The following is an 18486-nucleotide window of genomic DNA, read 5'->3' as shown; positions in this document are numbered from 1 at the left end:
CCCGGGGCATGCTGGGGCTTGTAGGCGGGTGGGGCAGAGTTCGCGGCCCAGCGGCAGGGTGGCGGTGGGCCCTCCGCTGGGAGATAGTTGTCGAGGCCACGCAATTCAGTTTTCTGTCCCCATCGTACGTTTAAAAAAACGGGCGAAAAGGGCCTGCCCAAGTTCACTCAGCGAGTCGGGGAGCTAAACAAGAACTCACGTGCCTGACTCCAGTCTGTGTCAACCCCTCTGCTAATCGGCGGCTTCCAGGAGCGGTCCTCAGCCAAGCCTTGGCACCTCGCAGAAAGGCCTCTCTGAACCTCAGCTTTGTCATCTGAGAAATGGGCCAAGAGAAGACTACAGCTTCCACTCTGGGGCAAGCACAGAGCCTGGACACGCGTAGAAAGGTAGTGCTTCAGGGCCTCATCGTTCTCCCAGTGACACACTGCAGGCTAGAGATAAGTTTACCTGATGAACAAATTGTTCTTGTGAATTTTTCTTACACCTTACTCAAGCTAGGAGGCCGACAGCAGAGGTAAAGATGGGAACACACTGCGCAGCCTCTATCCCTGCAAATTGAAGCTACCTAGGAACCCAAAACTAATCTAGTTTTAGGGGAGCAGGAAGGGATAGAGTCTTCGCAATCGAGAGATGGTCTAGCCTACTGGCTGGTGAGGACTTGTGGCCCCTGTGTAGTTTGGGGCCAACCACGGGCTCCTGCAGGTGACCAGTATAGCGTAGGAGCAGGAAGATACTTCAAGTAGGATGGGCTTGGATTTGAAGTCCCACGTAGGCAATGTGACCCTTCACAAGGGTAGAACAGCAAACACAACAACAAAACTAACATCTGAGCACTTAGTGTCTGGCTGCAGCTAAACACTTGACGTGCATAGTTTACTTCATCTTCATAACGACCCTATGAGATAAGCAATTGGTGCCCAGGTGATTAAACAACAAGGCTACATATTCATAAGTATAAATCTCAGACTGGAACCTGATTTTATCTGAGGACCCAGCCTTTTAACTGTGTTTCATCTCTCTACCCATTTCTTTATTTCTAAATGGAGGTGAGTTTTACTATAAGGATTCACTGAGATTATTAGTATATAGTTGTTTGCATTTAATTAAGGCTATGCACACTGCGTGCTCAGCAAGTACCAGGAGTTGTAATTGGATGATTTCTCACACAGCACAAAGCACATAGTTGGGCTTTAATTGCCCACTTCCCTGCGATCGTCGCCAGTGGGCTGTGAACTCCCTGAAGGACAATGCCTGTTTGTCATCACATCTGTTAGCACAGTGCCCAGCACGTAGAAGTTGCTGAGTAAGTGAGTCAGACTCAGAAATGTGACCTTAGGCAAATCACATCCCTGTCTGACCTAGAGTTACTCTAGCTGCAAAATGATTCAGGGTGGTGTCAGTTGAGTAAAAGTGGACCATATTTTGAACACCAGCAATTTACCAGGCACTCCATAGTTGTTGTCCTATGTCACGATTAATCTCCACAACAATGATTCAAATAGACATCAGTAGTTTTATCTTACAAAAGAGGCAAGCAAGACTCAGCCAGATTAAATGGCTTGCCTACAGTCACTTTCTGGGAAGTGGCAGGGTTACAGTTTAGTTAAGTTTTAAGTTTGGTTATTGCCAGCAAAAAGGAGGGATTGCTCTCTGCCCTGGTTTTCTGTGGTGTTGGAGACATAGTGCAGCCTGTTTCACCACAATGACAAGGAGCCTCTCTGGACAGACACCTGGGGTTCTTGTACCAGGCAGTGTGTTGCAGGTAGGGGAGATGGGAGAGTTACTGTCGGTTTCTTCCCAGTCTTATAGCCCCTTCTTAGGGTGGTGAGTTAGCACCCTGTTCGATGAAAATCACAGTTACAAGCCTGAAGTCTCAATTCAGGACTCATGTTTTTATATTGACCTTTCTCCTAGCACAGAGAGAAGCTAATGGTACTCCTCTGACAGTGTGGGGATGTAGTCCAATCATACTTTCAAAAAACCATGCACACGCACACATAACCCCTTTCTTTTCTCTCAAAAAAAATCTGTTTGCCTTTAAAAAAAATGTTTAAATTACTTACCACTTAAATTAATTACCATGCTTCCCACAAAATCTCAGAGTAAAATAAACACTCTGGGAAAATGCACTTATTTTAATCCTGTGGCTTTGCATACCCTTGACACATTATTAGTTTTCCTTATACACAGAGACATTTTAAAAATACTCTTTGGGGAATACTTTAAATATTCTTTATTCAGCATTTTACCATAACTTTTTTTTTTTCACTTAACATTTAAACCACCTGTATCAGTTTCGTCGTGCTATCATAACAAAGTGTCATAGAATGGGTGGTTTAAAACAAGAGAAATTTATTCTCTTACAGTTCTGGAGGCTAGAATTCTGAAATCAAGGTGACAGTGGGGCGAGGCTCCCTGAAGTCTACAGGGAGAATCCTTCCCTCTTCCAGCGCCTGGTGGCCCCAGGTGTTCCTTGTTTGTGGTAACAACTCCAGTCTCGGCCTCTGTCTTCACATGGTCATTTTCTCCCTGTATGTCTCTTTGTTCACATGGCATTCTCCTCTGTGTGTGTCTGCGTCGACTGAAAAACAAAACAAAACAAAAATCACAACTTAAAAGCTGAGAATTATGTTTTATTTGGCGGACAAAGTTGAGAGCTCAAACCCGGAAGACAGCCTCTCAGATAGCTCTGACGAACTACGCCCAAAAGGTGAGGGAGGAGCCGGGGTATATAGGAGTTTCTCAGCAAGAAAACTGGTAGTTGGAACATCAAAAGATTATTGTTGATTAAAGAAAACCAGACATCTCAACTTAATGAACTTAGAGCTTTTCTCTGTATGGGAAGATGCAAGAGTCTGGACTCACTGAAATGATTCCTTTGATATGCACCTTAACTATCTAGGGCCAGTATCCTGCCTTCTGCATCCTGGGTCCCCTCAGGGTGCATAGCTGGGGGTGGCTGCAGTGTCTGATGGCTTGATAGTTGTAGCATCCTCTGTTTACTGATTTGGCAGGCAACATTTTTCATCCACATCTGTGTCTTCGTGTTATAAGGACACCAGCCCTATTAGATTATGACCTTTATCTTACCTGATTAAAACTCTACTATGACTTCATCTTGACTAATTAAATCTACAATGACCCTGTTTCCCAATGGAGTCACATACTGACATACTGGGGGTTAAGATTTCAATATATCTTTTGGGGGACACAATTCAACTGATAACATCACCCTATCAGCTAAAGATTGCTTTCACCATTTACAGAGATCTCTAGTTTTCATTCTCTTTAAAATAGTGATAACATCAGCTAAAATGAGATATGGTAATGCTCATTGTATTGCATTTATTATTTTATAAACAAGTTTGCTTATTAAGTCCACCATTGTGTAGTGGAGGGCTTCAGAGTCAGACAAACCTGGGTTGAAACCCCAGTTCCACCCACCTGGAAGGTTATTTTGGGGAATGGTTTAGAAGGTGATTTGAAGTAATGCTTGGTAATTTGTTGCAACTGACAAGCTGTGTAACTTTGAACAACTTAGCCTTTCTGTAATTCACCCCCCCACACTGCAAAATGGGAATAATAGTAGTTATCTACCTCACAGTAATATTGTAAATGTTAGATGATTTTAATAGATCTAAGATTTTTAGAACACTGCCTGAATGAGTGCTGTATGAACGTTAGCTATTCTTGTCATTGTTATTATTACTATTACTATTATTACTATTTTGACAAAATGTTCTCTTTTCCTTCCGGTATTAGCAGCTGAATTCTGAAGAGAAAGAGAAATGTCTTGTTTATGGGATATTGAGTAGAAAATGGAAGGAGTTTAAAACTCTAATGCAGCCTAACCAAATTTGTCTGAGTCTAGAGGTTTATAACTGCTAGAATTTTCATGAAATAATGTAAAATTACATCTGTCTATCTGTATCACTTATCTATCGCTGAATAACAGATGACCCCCAAACTTTGTGGTTTAAAACAACGCACGTTTCTTATCTCACAGGTTCTGTGAGTTAGGAGTCTGAGCAGAGCTTCACTAGGGGGCTGGGCTTCAAGGTCTCTCGCGAGGCTGCAATCAAGTTATTGGCCAGGGCTGGGGTCTCACTTGAAAGGCTAGGGAAGGAGCAGTTTCCAAGACCACATAGGTGGTGTTGGCAGGTTTCAGTTCTTTAAGGGTGTGCCGGACTGAGAGCTTCCTCTCCTTGCTGGCTTCTGGCTGGAGACTGCCCTCAGCTCCTTGCCACGTGAGCCTCTCCAGGACAGCTTGTTTCATCAAAAGCAGCAAGAGAGAGGACACATTCTTCTGTAACGTCATCATAGGAGTGGCGTCCCCTCCATGTTGCTGTGTTCTGTTGGTTAAAACAAGCTGCTCAAGTGGAAGAGACTATGCAGGCAGTGCTTGTGAGGAGGTGAGATTATCACAGGCCGTTCTGGAGGCTCCATCCCTCTCACCCGCCTTCTCCTTCTCCCCTTTCCTCCCTCCCTTCATGCCTCCTTCCTTTTCTTCCTCCCTCAGTCTTTTATTCTACTTATGTACATATCTATCGTTCCATTTGTCTGTCATTAGTCTACATTCTGCTGAAACTCTGACTCTAATCTCCATACGCCATACCCAATCCCTGTGCGTTTTTCCATTTAACCTGCACCTGGTACCTAGAAAGTGCTCAGTGAATGTTTGAATTTGATTTAAATTTACAGCATAAAAGGGAATTTTAAGAGTCAACTTTATCCATCACCTTAATATAACCATTATGTTGGTTACATTTATGTAAATATAAATATTTACCAGGTTCCCTTTTAAACTGTTCATATATACTTACGACCATGCTGGGTGTCCAACATTTTCTTCTAATAAATGTTTTTATCTTTTATTTACTTAATATGGAAAAATGTTTGAAATCATTTTTTTCTGTCCTTTATTAGTTGTCAAACTGGCTAGATAAGAATTTGTCAAGTTGATAAGCTCATCTTCGAACATTTAACTATCACAAATAAGGTTTGCAGGGAGGTTTTATGCTTTCTTTCGTTGGTTTTATTTCCTTGAGCTGATATGGAAATAGCTGGTTTAGGATTCTGAGTCTTTATTTTAATATCATACACATTTATGTGCATTGGCCAGACCCAATTTGTAATGGTTTGAACTAGTGTGGATAGCCAGCCAGAGTGTTCCTGAACCAAGCTTGGGTCTGCTTGCTCACGTGCAGTAAAGCCAATCTACCGACAGCAAGTTGTGGTGAAGGAAAGTGCAGTGTTTATTGCAGGGTGCCAAGCCGAGAAATCAGGTAGCTAGTACTCAAAAGGCCCGAATCCCAAGCTGGATTTCAGGGAAACGTTTGTAAAGACAGGGTTAAGGAGAGGGGTTGTGAAATGCGTGATTATCTTGTGGACATTCTTCTAATGGGTGGGTGATAAGGCAGTCAGGAGTCAACATCATCAACCTGGTTCCAACCTGCCTGGGGTCTCGTGCTTGTGGGCAGCATACAGTTAACTTGTTCCACCTGGTGTGGGTTTCAGTAAAACAGCTCAAAGGATGTGACTCAGAATATCTGTTCCCCTGGAGGAGAAACTAAAGTTACTTAACCTTGTTTAATGGCTGAACAACCATTATTTTGCCTTGCTTGACTGTTTCCTTTCTTTCTGCATTTTCTCACTTCTGTGATTCAATTTTGAGAAGACCTAGGAGGCTAAAGTTTTTCTACAGACGAGAGGCAGGCAGAGGACTTGGGTGGGAGGGGGTCAGTTCTGAGAAGGCCCCATAGGTTATAAAGGTCAGAAGTAATCAAACACCTGAGTAGGTGTTTGATAAATGTTAGCATTGGAGGCTTGCTCAGAGAATGTTCCCTGTGTCACGTCATTAACCTCAACCCAATACTAAGTGAGGGCTGCTGGAAGCTTTCCCATACGCCTTATTTTTACTAAGCCCCACATGTCAGCCCCAGTCCAGATATCCTGTCCTTTTGGCTCCAGGATTTCAGCCACCTTTCTCTTTATAGTGGCTACCATTACCCTGTCTACCAGTTGGTATCTTTTAAAGACTGGGTGGCAGCAGACTAAATAGTCTCCTTTCCCCCACCACCCTCCTACACCCCACCACCTCCACCCACGTATTCTTTTTATGGCACTGCTATGCTAATTTTTTATTATTCTAATGTATTTTCTAAAAGTAGGAAAATTTCTTTACTATTTTTTAAACATAATGCAACTGATAATACCTTTAGAGGAAGGCATCAAAACAGTGCATAATGTAGATGTGAAAAATCCCTCCTCCGAAATGAGGGGCAGTCCTCCCTGGCAGTAACTGCCTTTCTTGATTTTGTGTAATCCTTCTGGCAGCCCGCTTTTTTCAGTGTTTTACTGAGGAAAGTACATAAACAAGGAAAGAAAATGGGGTAGTGAATCCCGTTGTGCCCATCACCCAGCAAATATTGTTGTCAACACTTCACCGCGTTTGCTTCAGCTATCCCTCACCCTTGATTCGTCTTTTGTTGCTGGAGTCTGTTAAAGCAAACCTCACATATTCTGTCATTCCTCCTGTAAATACCACAGTATGTATCTTGAGCAGATGATTATTTTTTAACATAATCTCAACATCATTATCACATCGAGTACTTCATATTCAAATTTCCTTAATTTCTTCAAAGTACCTTTTTATAGTAGGTATGTTTAAGGTTTAGAATGTCTACAGGTTGTACGAGGTCTCCTCCAATCTGTAATTGTTACATCTGTAATTTTGCCCATGCCATTATTGCTCGACGGCATTGACTCATTTGTTTTTTTTTTAGAATTTTGCACTTTGCAGATTTAGCTGATTGCTTCTTTCTGGTGCTTTTTAAATTTTTCCTCTCTCCTAAGGATTCAGCACTTTTTTCTTTCTTTTTTTTTTTGGTCTCATGGACTGCTGTAGAATGGTGAAGACTGTAGACCTCCCTTCTCAGAATGTTTTAAAATGCATAAAATGAAATACATGAGGACTACAGAAGAAAGAAATTATATCAAGATATAATTATCAAAATACAAAAGAACCAAATTTGTAATGTAGCAATGTATGTGCTCCTTTCTTGGTGACAAGATTTAGCGGGGAGCCTAATAATAACCATGATTTCTAACAGGCGTTGAATGTAAATGTTTAGAAATATTTGTAACAACTGTAATATGATGGAAATGTATGTGGCTTTGATTGTGTCGAAGTCTTAGGAAGTGTTACTGTACTGTAGTTTGTTGCCTGCATTCATAATTTAAATTTAAAGTGCTAAATTGCATTTAGAGGATCCTGAAAATAAAGGTGTATCTTTCCCCTACGCAGATTTACAGATACTTGAAATCTATCCATGGGCCTAAGAAGCACCAGCTGAAATATACAGGCCAGGCCATGTACTTACTCTAGCATCATATCAAAAGCACTTACTGTCTGGTTTTCTGCTTTTAGTGAAGTTAAGGTTTACCAGTAGGTTCAGATGTTGTAACTGTGATCCATTCATTAGAATATTTCCCATCAGCCTTTCTCCTAATGGTTTTAGGATTCATTGATGATAGCTGTCTAGAGCTATTGTTTTATTAGAGATTGCAAAATGGTCATTTCCTAATTCTGTCATTCTTCCTGCTTGCAGTATTTCCATAAAGTAAATTGTGGTTACCCTGAAATCCAGTTCATATGATAAAATCTTCACTGCTACTCCTGAGCTGGTCTAGCCATCCCCAGTGGTGGATATTGAGATTTCATTTTGTTTGTTTTTCGGTTTTGGCTTTGGCTTTGGTTTTGGTTTTGATTTGAGGAGCATAATAATCTCAGGAAATGTATTTATCTGATCTGTTTTAATCAATTGCAGTCATTGTTCACTTTGATGTTCAATTTGTTCAATGTTACGCCAGTGGGAGCCTCTCTAAATTGGCCTCTCTGTCCTTTTGAAATGATCACATTGGTCTTTGGCAGCTATCTTATTTTTTGGCACAGCAAGATATCCCAGACTCAGCTTGTACCACACCTATCCCAGACTTGGAATAAGGAATTTTTCCAAGAATCTTTTGTTCCTTTTAGTGGGAATTGGTATTTAAAAACAAGATTCTGGGCGTTAGGGGAACTTGTTGCTATTAGTTTACCATTACTTCTAGGCCTTTTCAGTGGACAGAGCTATGAAATGTTTGTTTTTTTAAAAGAGAAAAATCATTAAGTGTATATGATTTCCAATGGAAATTTCAGGGTGCAGAATTTTTCTTAGCTTCTCTGACTTTATATCTGAATTGGCTCTTTCTTAGGTTGATAATCTTAGTTCCTAAGGATAGTAACATAATGGCTTGTTTGCTATAGCTCACAATATATGCCTAATAGTTTCAAAATAGCAATACTGATATTACAACTCACAGTAAGTCCCTAAAATCTAGTTTAAGATTTATTTGCAGAACATTTTTTCTTTGGACTATTTCTCACTAAGCATGTAAAATCAAAATAGTGCATTTTGAAGCCTCTCAACATAATTATTTTCTCTGTGTAGTTATGCCAACACTTTAATATATAGCAGGATACATATATTTAAAATGTGCATATAATTTTTAGGTATTGTTTTTGTCTTTGTTTTTTGATTACAAAAATTCTGTGAAAGCTTGGTGTGCTTCCTAAGCTAAAGCTTATAAAGCAGGATTCACTAAAAAAGCTGACTTCTCCTTTTTCTCTTTACCTTGTATCCTCACTCCCCTAGTCAGTGACCAGTTTTGTTAGTTTTGGTTAATTGTCTCTGTGTTTCTTAGTGAAAAATTATACCTATCTATGTTAGGTATAATATGCATATTATATCTATTTATATACATATACATATAAATATAAAATACGAATATATAAATATAAACATAAAATTAATATAAATATAAAATATGATGTTATCTGTGTGTATCTATGTTCTCCTTCTTTCTTACACAAAAGAAAGCACTATAAAACCATCCCATACTTTGTTTTGTCCATTTAACAAAACATTGTGGTTACTCCATAGCACATGTGAAGATTGCCCCAGTACCTTTTTAAGAACATAGACTCTGCAGGGGTGGGTGTAGCTCAGATGGTAGAGCGCATGCTTAGCATGTAGGAGGCCCTGGGTTCAATCCCCAGTACCTCCTGTAAAAATAATTAACCTAATTACCCCCAATAAAATCATTAAATAATACAATAATAAATTAATAGAATATTTTTTAAAAACCTATAGACTCCACTATGTCTATGGATGAACCATAGTTTTTCTTTTTTTAACCTATTCCCTATTGATTATCCATAGATTATTATTTAAAGATTGTATTGCTTATCACTATGATGTAATAGGCAGAAGTAACAGAAATTGCACATTTGATTTCCAGAATTTATAACCTGAGTCTCCAGCAGTTTAGCAAGTGGAGGCAGCTAAAGATCACAGGAACATGGTTGGAAGTAAGACTGGTCAAACTGGAAGGCTATTTGTCCCCAATTTCGCCTTTATAAGCTTCCATTTCCTCAACTTTAAAGCACAGAAATGAAACCAGCCTCTCACTGTTATGATTTATATGGAACAAAGGAGACAGTGTACATAGGGCATATTGCAGCACATCTGGCCTGGAGCATGTGTCTGTAAAATCTTGGCTGTTATTAATATTAATTTTACTGATGTCTTCAGTGATAAGACAGAGTCCCAAGTGGTCTCAGCCCTTTATTTTGATTTTATTTTAATTTTCATTGAATTTTTTTTTTTTTGGATGGGTAGGCTCATGATTCCCTTTTCCTTCCCTGAGCAGCACAGCTAGAGGAAGAAGGAAGCTAGTAGAAGTAACTCACCTTGAATGTGTTCTCCAAAAGCATCGCCTATCAGCATGTTTAAAGGTGACCTTTCAGTCTGAGTATTGTTAAGATTTCAGTGATCATGAAGACTTAGAAGTGTGCCAGCAAAACTGGAGCCCCTTTAGGACGTGGTCAAGAGTGTCAGTTTGTTTTCTGATGGCACCAAAGCCTTCTCCCAGCTGAGCCATCCCAGGTTCACACCCTCCCCAATGTTTCAACCTGGAAGCTTTCCACCGGCCCCAGGGTGGCCTGGTGTGTCTCCTTGGCCTGCTCGGCTGCCTCGAGGTCCTGTCCAAGCAGCCTGAGCTGGGAATCGTCATCTCAAGCAGGCCATTAGCGTGATTCTTTCCGCACATTTCCTCCGGGCATTTCCTCCTTGATCCCTAGCCTAAGAAGCTACTGGAAGGAGGAGGAATTTTGTAATCCTTCCTCAAGGATTTTTTTTCTGTTTTATTTTTAATCAACCATCCTGATATCCATAATATTTTTTTAAAAAATTGAAGTACAGTCAATTACAGCAGAGTTTTTATGAAAGAGGAGGACTGGGATCCCAAGGAGAAGACAGGTTTTCTAGTAATGATGCTTCTATGCTCCATTGGCTAGAAAAGAGGCTTTGAAGTCAGAGCCTGAGTGCCTAACGGCCTTTGGCTGAGTCTGTCACCCCTCAGAACCTCTTGATTCCTCGGTCGTAAAATATGGTTATAAAAATTGTAATATTTGTACTCCAAAGCACTGTTGTGAGGATTCAGTGAAATTTACAATGTCTTGTGTTTGGCAAAGAATAGAAGCTCAGGAAATGTGAATTTCCTTTCTGCCCTCTCCTTTTTTCATGCACTTATCCCACCACATGTTAAAGATACAGCCAGGTTGTTATAATAATACTAGTAGTAGAACTGAAACCTCTGGAGAGGCATGGGCATCCATTATCTTAAATTCTTACAATAATGTTTATTGTTGATGATATTAATCTTAGTTTATGCACGAAAAGGCAGAAGCTCCTAGAGAGGAAGTAGCTTGTCCATGGTCACATCCAGGGCCTTAGCTAGCTGTAAGCCCCCTTTTGAATGAATTGGGAAATGGTGCTCCTCTGCCTGGATTCAGTCCCATGGGCACAGGCATGGCCAGTGGAGCTGAGGCAGGATTCAGCCTCCACTCACCCCCTTGCCTTGTTGCTGTCATGCAGTAAACAGCTTGCGTAACTGTACACAGAAGCCCTGGTCAAATGCACAGTTTTGATCAAACAAATTCAAACCCAAGTCTGACATTCAGACCACATCCTTTCCGTTGCTACCTGGGAGGTCATCTCTTCCTATTTCCTTCAAGATCCTATTCCATCGATTATCTGTTCTCTCTGCCTTGTCCCCATTCTCTCCTCTTTCCTTCCCTTCTAGCTTTTCCTTCCTAGCTGATGCACTCAATCAAATCTCTACACTTAAGCACAGCTAGGATTGAAACGAATCATTATTTGTAATTTCACTGCCCACCCCCCAATGCCTAGTTCCAAACCTGACACTGATAGACTTTCTAAGTAGACGCTCATTTAGAGCCCTTGTAGTCATTACACTGGGCTTCCTTGTATCATAGCTAAGCCTTTACTCTCCTCCTTGCTGCGTTCAGTGCCTAGCAAGTTGCTTTGCCCACAGTGATCACTCTTTGGCATCAAAGACCTAACAGATTTTTCCCAGGAGCAATCATTTTAAGAAGGCACTAGAGGGCAGCAGAAGATCACACGTGGCCTTTCATCCAGCTTCCCGTTATTGGCCGCAGCCCACCTTGTCCCAAGAGGCAGGAGCAAATGATACCTTGGATGCTGACTGTTCCCTGAACAGCAAGAGAAAGATAAGTCAGGGCAGGTGGGGGCAGAGCATGCCTTAGTCTGTGGGAAGATGCACTTTTGGGCCGACTGAGCTGCCCTAGGGTTCTTCACTCTACTCTTTACTTTAGGGCAAATAATACAGCAAAACCATGTGGGTATTTTTGTCCTTTTAAAAAATACCTTTTAAAATAATTCTAACTTATAAATAAATAAACAAAAGACATCAGCCACTACTGGGCTACTGGGTAGTGTCCAGGGGTACATCTCACTGCCCACACGGAATATGAACTTCCTCAGAGATTTACCTTTTTTCACTGGAAACAAGTATCCTCTTGTTGGTTATACTATGTCACTCTGAGCCTCAGTTCCCTCATCTGTAAAAGGGGGCAACAATTCTACTTTGTAGGATGATAGCAAGGACTATATGGGATCATAGATGCTGCATCTCTCATTTGATGCTCAGAGCAGTTCGGTGAGGAATTAGTTTCCTCGTTTTTAAAAATGTGAAGACTAAGTTTAGAGAGGCGAGGTGATTTGCCCAGAGTTTAGAATCAGGTAGTCTGACTTAGTAGCTTTGGGCTTAAGTTCTCAATTCTACCCTTGTCTACTACGTTCCACTAGGTAGGAAACAGGTAGTTTAAGGAGATTCCTGACAGTGTGGTTAAAGCACCAGCAGGTTGCAAAGGAAGCTTTGTGGACTCAGACATGCACAAGAATGAATAATTCAGAGTTGAAGGCCAAGCACTGACCTCTGAAGATGCTCTTGACACCCTAGAATTTATAAATTATTTATTGGCTTCAGTTTCTCATTTATCCTTCAAATAATCCAAGACTTAGATACTGGCATTATTGACATTTTACAGATGAGAAAATGGAGCCTCAGGGAGGTTAAATGACTTCTCCAGGATCATCCAGCTGGGAATGGAAGAGCTGGAATTTAAACCCAAGCAAGTCACTGTGCTGTAGCTGCCCTTCTGTGATCAGGCGTATTACCTGTGTATTTAGGGAAGAAGTTGCAAATTAGGTTGGAGCAGGAAATAAGTTGTCCTAGGATTTGGCAGTTTTGTAGACCTGTCTTCTTTTTACAGTCTCCACTGTTGCTTTCCCTTCTATTCCTGAAATATGCGCACGCACGCACACACACACACCTTAATCAGAAACTACTCAAGGATGCCCCATAGTTCCTGAGGTCAGGAACTTGTCTACCTCAACTATAGTTAATTGGCTAATCTTAGCATGACCCACAGGTAAGGGGCAGGCTTGAGTACTGCAGATAGGGCGTCCAAAACGCATAAAGCTCATAGCTCCGGGCCTGGGTCTTATGCTTAAGATGAGAATTGCAATTTCCAGATGGGAAGCCGGTCTAGATTCAACAGAGCTGTCCCATAATGGAACTGGAGGCCTAAAAATGTACTGAGTTATATGTCATTAGAAGTGTCCAAATAGCGGTTGACGGATCATTTGGTGGTGAATGAAACATCAGGTTGAATTTCTGACTAGCTAACCTTTAAAATACCTTAATGCATGGAAAGGGGTGGGGGAGCTTAGGGTTATTGTCTAGAGGTGACAGGAATAAGAAAGGCCACATGTTTGCAACAGAGATGACTTGTGCAGGTGTGAGAATTAGAGCTGAAAAATTTCGGAGAAAAATACAATGAAAGAGGCAGTAGAACCAGGTACAAAAAGCTGGACTATTTACTAGCTATGTGTTCTTGGGCAAATTCTTTTACCTCTCTGAGCTACCATTTATACATGACTAAAGTAAGGTTAAGACTATTTACCTCTGGGGCGATGGTGATAAAATTGTGACAGTGGATTTGAAGTCTGATAAATGTTGCAGGAATAGAGGGAATTAAAGGGAAAAAGGATCAGATTACACATTCACCTGTTTGTTTATTCGGATATTTTCCTGCGAACTGTCTACAGTACATCAGACATTGAACTCTATGCTGGGGATGCAAATGGTCATGAAAACTGGCTGTAGTCCTGGCATTCATGGAGCTCACAGTTTAGTTGGGGAGACATATTTATTTAGCACTAACTAAAATTTAAAATGTTTGATAAGCACCATAGTGATGATGATGCAAATGGTTCAGCTGATAGCAAAAATTAACAGTGATCAAGATATAGTTTATGAAGATACGTATGTTCGCAAGTGTATTTATGTTAGCTGGTTCCCACGCTCCTTTTAATGTATTCACTGGGATGATCTTACTCTGCTCCTAGACAAAAATCTTAGCAAGCCACATCTAGTCTGTTATCACTCCTTTAGAACAGACAGTGCTATAGGCATTTTAAACTGATAATACAGTTTCATGTCAGGAATTAGGATGTCCAGTCCAAGATTTTAATCAGATCTCTAAGTCTGACAAGTCAAATCTCCTTGCCCTCCCCAGCGTGGATATCAGGGGCCAGGGCAAGGCTGGTCTTCCTTCTGTCTCTCTCTCACTCTTCCTCTCCCTCCACAGTCAGAGCAGAGGAGGGAGGGATGGTGGGGATTGGGAAGGACATCCTTGCCCTGGTGCCCTTGTATCTGTGTTCTCTGGTCCTGACACGTTTTTTAAATTGACCCTTTCTTTGGGGGCTTTTTCAGGGGCTTTTCAGTGGCGCCAGTAGCTAGAGGCTTCTCTCAAGACCGGGGGACCACGCAATGTCTCTTTGACTGGCTGCTGTGATCCCCCTCCACCTTCTGTTTCTCCGGCTGCCCACTTTATGGAGACTCTCACTATGGGGACCTCTCAGTCTCTGTTATAATTCCTTCTGGGGTGGGGTGGGGGATTCAGAATAGATCCAGGGCGGTGGGGAGGGTATAGCTCAGTGGTTAGAGCACATGCTTAGCATGCATGAAGTCCTGGGTTTAATCCCCAGTACCTCCATTGGAAAACAAAGGAGAACAAAACAAAACCCCCCAAACCCAGATCCAGCCCAGCTCTTCCTATTTTGGGATCCACATCTAGCCCAGGGGAAATCCTCAAGCATTTTTCACACTGGCAACCTCTGGGATTTGGGGCTAATCCCTGTGCAGCCCCTTCTGTTCTGCTCCCACAGGCTGCTAGAGCTTTTGCAAGTAGAGTAGGAACCCTGGTCTGCTATCTTCCCCATTGCCAGGGGCACTTAACAATTTCTCCAAGATGCACTCTTGGGGCCCCTTGTCACAAAACTTGGGCTTAGAAGGTACTGTGCTCTGCACGTCCCACCTGGGGTGTTCAGGACTCTAAACATTAGGTAATAGCTGTCTCCAAAGCAAATCTCCCCTAAATCCTTCCTGTCTCCTCTCTGACCTCATTTTAGTTTCTTGTTCTGGCTGAGGTTTCTAGAGTTATAAAACTAGTTGGGATTCACCTCCTTTGTGAATTCTGTATCTAGGGCCTTGGCTTTGGGATTTCACTTCCATTCTGTCTTGGTGTCTCAATAGAAATTTCAGTTTTACCATCTTGTTCCAGCAATAGCGATAACAATTAAAACAACCACAGCAGGAACAACAATAACAACTAATATTGACTGAGTGCTTAACCTTTGCCAGGCACCTTCTTTGATCTCCACAAATACTCCTTCAGGTCGGTACTGTTGCCTATGAAGGGCAGACCAGCGAAGGCATTTCAGCAGGCTACCTCTCCTTTGTTAAGGATATTTGTGTGGGTCCTTGAGGCAGGCTTCAGAGCAATTGCTTTCCTCCAACAGGAGACAGTAACTCCGCCTAAGAAATGATCCCATTTCAGCAATTCCTGGGAGGCCGTTGCTGTAATAAAGGCCATTCTTTATGATATAAAAGTCTCACCCTCTTTCCCCCACCCTAACGTTTCTAATTTGAGCCCCTCTGGTCCCTGTGGAGCCTTTAAATGCTTCAAGTGGAAGCCTACTGCCAAAGCAAGCCTGTCTGACTCGGGAGGCAGCGCCCTGTGCTGTTGCCGAATATTGAACAAACATTCACGCGGCTTTGGCTCTCCCAGAAGCCCTGAGTCTGATGCCTTTGTTTTGTTTTCTGGATGAGGGCAAGCGGTGCCATCACCTCCTGCCGAAAAGCCCTGGCTGCCCTCCCAACAAGGAGTTGTCACTTCAACTAAGGCTTTTTTCCCCCCTCTGGTGGCAACAAAATAATACCCAGCAGGAATTTGGGAGGAGAAAAAAGAGAGTTCAGTTGGCAGGTTCTCAAATGAATGGGTTGTAGTGTCATTGGAACTGAATTGGGCTTGAAACCAGACATGATCCTATTTTGGAAGCATTGTTCAGAGGGATGGGAAATGTGAACAGAGGATAAGTCTCTTCAAAAATGCTCTTTATCCTTGGCCTGTTAAAGACAGCCTGTTTTAACTGAACTCTCCCATCCCCTCGATGGCAAGGGCCTATGTGAAAACCTGGAGGAGGTCAGAACAACTGGCAAATTGATCAGCTATTCATCTGTTAACCTTTCAGTCGAGGGCTAGTTTTTCTTTGGGAAGAGCTTGCCACTTGATGGCAAGCCATCAATTTGATTGTCAATCCTGAAATTCACAAATCTTGGCTCTTAGACTCATCAGTGTTTTGATGAGCTAGCACAGTGATCAGGGTATATAAATATATATTCAAATACGTTATTGAAAATATTAAAATCGTACTGTGCTCCAGGTAATACGTAAAGTGGTTATGGAAATCAGCAAAACTAACACTGCCTTTGCCCTCATGGATCTTATAGTCTGTAGATGTTAGCGGGTGGTACATAGAATGGGATGCTATGAGGATCTTTAGTATGAAACCCTAATAGAGACTGGTGGCATGGAGTTCAGGAGAGGCTTTTCTGAGGAACAGGCCCTTGAACTGAGATCTGAAGGATAAGTGGGAGTGAGCCAGAAGGCAGGGGTGGAGGGTGGGGTGGGGGAAAGCATTCTGTGCAGAGAGAAGAGCATTGCCAAGACTGAGAAAGGCACAGGGTGTATGCAAGAAATGTGAAGGCCAGCGTAGCTGACAGGAGGAGAATTAGGAGGAACAGGATGAGAGATCAGACTGGACAGGCAGACAGGCTGTCTAGATCCCACGTTACCTATGTGCCGTGTTAAGGATTTTGGTCTTCATCTTGAGAGCAGTGAAATGCCCTGGAAGAGATTTAGGCAGGAGAAGGATATAGAGTTTGCCTCTTGAAAAGATGACTTTAGCCACAGAGTGAGGTTGGATCAGAAGCAATTAGCTTTTGCAATTGTAGTGTCTACAGAGGAATAATTAATGGAATGGCTAATGGTCTTCCCTGTTGTAACTTTCATCCAGATCATAATTGAAGCATGGTACAATCTTTACAAAAAGGATCGTTGTTAATAAATGTGCGTGGGACTTACAGTTAAATCCCTTTTTCCATTTAGGTCTTATAAGATTCCTCACTTGTTAACAATGCGGCTGGACCAGATGATATCCCAGGGCCCTCATTTTGCAAAATAAGCCCTTAAATTCAGCTTAAATTCTATACTGCTACCGGAATGCAGTTTTCAGCCTGGACTATAGGCTTTTAACCCCACTTAAAAGTACTTATGTTGAGTACTTATAACCCCACTTATGTTGAGCTGATAGACTGAAAAAAAATTTATTGGGCAAAAGCAGACCAACTTAGATCAATAGCTTGTTTTGAATTAGACAGATATTTAGATCTTTAATCCGATGGCTATGAATGTTTGTTTCATCAAGGGAATCCTTACCCCCAGCACCATGTCGCATTATTTTCCCAATTAAATTATGGCAAGGTGCTATGAGGGGCAGGGCGTCTGTATTCCAAAGTATGAGATTTAAAAAAAAAAAGTAGTTTAAGTGATGAATTGGTTAACAGAAGGCTGGGGTCATGTACTAAAAGGATCACTAACTCATGCGACCTCAAAAAGTCATTTACCTTCTTTGGAACACTATTTCCTCTCATTCAAAATGGGAGAATTATACCAGACTAGCCTTTTCAAAGGTATACTTTTTCAATAGTTTTCCAAAGATATTTTATAGAGAAAAGATGCTCTACTCTATCTTTTCTCTTTGGAGGTTCACAATCCACATGTATTGGTGGTCTGTTGATTCCAGAGGTTTTACTTTAATCCATCGTACTGCCACATTCCTGTGTAACCTCTCTCTGACACTCAGTTTACCCATCTGTAGCTTAGGGCTAGAGCAGAGGTTTCCAAGTGTTTTTTGTAACGGGTCAGATAGTAAATGTTTTAAGCTTTGTGAACCATAGGGTCTTTGTTGCAACTACTCCATTCTGCCGTTGTAGCCATACACAATATATAAGTAAATGAGGGGGGCTGTGTTCCAATAAAACTTTATTTACAAGAAACAAGCAGAGGGCTGGATTTGATACATGGGCCATGGTTTACTGAATTCTGCATCAGGGTGTGGGCTGACCACTTCCTAATGTCCTTGCAGCTCTGACTTTCCCTGACCTTCTCCCCTGAATAGTTCTCTCCCGAGTTGGAAGTCACCCTTCTCCAAAACTGTCCCTCCAGTCTGCACTTCCAAAGGTCGTCATCATCTTCTTTTGACATGTCTGTATATAAGACTGTCTCCGTCTCCCCAGCTGCCGAGATGCCTTCTTCGCAGCTTTGTTTTGTTTATCTTAGTAACTACTCTTCTTTAATCCCTCTAAAGGATTGGTTAGCTGGAATTTGCCTTGTCTTCTTCCCCCAGAGCCTTTGATCTGATGCTCATAAGCATTTGCTGACAGCCAGACAGAAAAGGTGGAGCCCAGATCCCAAGCCCGAGGGCCAGAGAGTAATGAATGAAGACTGCGTTTATTTGTATTTCTAATTGGCAAGCCCATTTCCAGATCAGCTGCGTGTCACTGCAGGCTGAGAGCAGGAAACAACCTTCTTTTTTCTCCTAGGACTTGGTGCCCAGGGACCCTGTTTCCACTGAGGCAGGAGCTTGCCCT

General features: G+C 41.8%; 1 protein-coding gene across 5 annotated transcripts in view; it reads left to right on the top strand.

Moving 5' to 3' along the window:
• ASTN2 (astrotactin 2) overlaps positions 1–18486 on the top strand; it is an 801670-nt gene that overhangs the window by 616179 nt on the left and 167005 nt on the right. Inside the window, exon 1 of one of the 5 annotated variants that reach the window (XM_015245362.3) lies at positions 40–386. The exons of the other annotated variants lie outside the window; for them this stretch is intronic. The gene's annotated coding sequence lies outside the window, so the exon portion shown is untranslated. Of the gene's footprint in view, positions 1–39; positions 387–18486 lie in introns of those variants that run through there. 5 annotated transcript variants of the gene reach the window in all.

Source organism: Vicugna pacos, chromosome 4 (genome assembly GCF_048564905.1).
Source record: "Vicugna pacos chromosome 4, VicPac4, whole genome shotgun sequence".
Lineage (NCBI taxonomy): Eukaryota > Metazoa > Chordata > Mammalia > Artiodactyla > Camelidae > Vicugna > Vicugna pacos.
This window is presented reverse-complemented; position numbering and strand designations above follow the sequence as displayed.